The sequence below is a fragment of the Atta cephalotes genome, assembly GCF_000143395.1.
Source record: "Atta cephalotes unplaced genomic scaffold scaffold00025, whole genome shotgun sequence".
Classification (NCBI taxonomy): Eukaryota; Metazoa; Arthropoda; class Insecta; order Hymenoptera; family Formicidae; genus Atta; species Atta cephalotes.
Window position 1 is genome coordinate 643,031 of NW_012130089.1, and position 2,049 is coordinate 645,079.

Sequence of the window (2,049 nt, forward strand, 5' to 3'; positions counted from 1 at the left end):
TCTCTCTCTCTCGCTCTCTCTCTCTCTCTCTCTCTCTCTCTCTCTCTCTCTCTAGGTATATCAAAGTTTAATCTAAATGTAATAAAAATCTAAATGTAATAAAACTAAAAGAAATAGATTTATAATTTATAATGCACTGCAAAATAAAAAAAAATACAAAAATAAGAAGATATAAAATTATATAAATGTTGTATGATATAAATATTACTGTAAAAATATTTTAATTAACGACTGCAGCACACAATGCTTTTTTTGCTAGATCGCTTGCGTTTTAATAAATTTTTAATAAATTATTAGAATTGCACTACACAAAACGCAGATTTTCTAACTAAAACGAAAGCAATCCAGCTGGAAAACAAACAACATACTTAGATCGTTAAAGAGAAACAGTATTTAAATGGCCTTGAAAGAAAGAACGGAAAAAGGAAGAAGTGAAATAGAAGTTTAGATGACGTTACTGGGCAACTTACTTATTTCGCACGTGCGCACTCCATTTTGGGAAACATAAAATCAGAAGAGTTGCGCTACTGTATATACTGTGCAAGTACGCAAGCATCATTTGAATCGCGTTCCACAATTTCATTTAATTAATTTCGTGCAGGCAAGCTGAGATAGAAAGAAATCTGAAAATATAGGGCCAGTTTCACCAACGTCAGTTAAGCTTATCCGTCGATTAATTTCATCAAAATAGCCAACAGCAAGACTTTATCTTTCTCTTATTCTTGTTAATAATAGTAAAGAAAAAGTGTTGTGGAGATGAAAAATAAAACATTGAAAATATATTTAAATATATTTGACTATTTTTTACAAATACATACTTTTGAAAATTAAAGAGTCGATTCTGGGAGTCGATTCTGTATTGAAACGAGGTAAAAATTACAAAAGTGAGTGAATTTACTAAAATATTGATAACTTCATTGATCAATACCTAGTAAATTTGCTCCTTTTATAATTTTTACCTGTTTGAAAATCAGAATCGACTCCCTATATCTTCAAACAAGAAAATTACAAAAGTGAGCAATTTAGGTGATTGATCAATGAAATTATCAGTATTCTAGTAAATTCGTTCACTTTTGTAATTTTCACCTCGTTTCAAGATATAGAATCGATTCCCAGATTAGAGATGATGAGTTTTCAGTTTAGCAGTTGGCAATACTCAAAGTTAATCGGCGGGTAAAGTAACTGGCGTTGCTGAAACTGGTCCATAATCAGGTACAATTTCATACAACATGGGCTGTATTCCAAAATTCTGTGCTAAAAATGTATAGTATACGTAACATAAACTATAGATTTCAGTGCTGACAGAATTTTGAAACACAGCCAAAGCTTCGCTGAAGAAAAGTGCATTCACATACAAGCGTCAAGTAGCAGAATCAGCAATCAATCAACGGTGATTTTTATAGAGTAGAGTAAAAAATATTTTTTTATATTACTGCCCGTATCGCCCATCTGATTGGTTGCTGTTTCCGCTACTTGATTTTTGACATTTGTATGTGAATGCACCTAAAGATTTCCCATTTCGTCGACTTGTGCAAAAATGCGTAGCGAGCGAAGCTTTGCTCAAAGTTCGACAATGGCTGCGTTCAGCAAAGAAAGCAGCTTTGCAACTGTTGTCAAATTCTTTAGTACAATTGATTCTTGCTTTTAATTCCTTATGGTCTAAATGTACAAACCAATCATAATGAAGAATTTTACAACAGTTATAAAGCCGCTTTCTCTGCTAAATGCAACTAATGGGCATGTTCAAGCTGGACGAAGTTGCTAGCTTGATCGTCGAGTGATTGAATGTGATTGGTTGGATTTATAAGTAACAATCAGTAACGTTCATTGGCTGCGTTCAGCAGAGAATAATTTGTGAAAATTGACCAATCACCTTTGAGTATTTCTTTCACTGGAGAGCAGAATACTTGACTGTGATCAGTCAATTTTTACAGATTACAAACAAGAACAAAATAGAATCTCTCAATAGAGATTTATTTGAGCATTAAAAAGGGAGAGAGAGAGAGAGAGAGAGAGAGAGAGAGAGAGAGAGAGAGAGAGAGAAGAAAG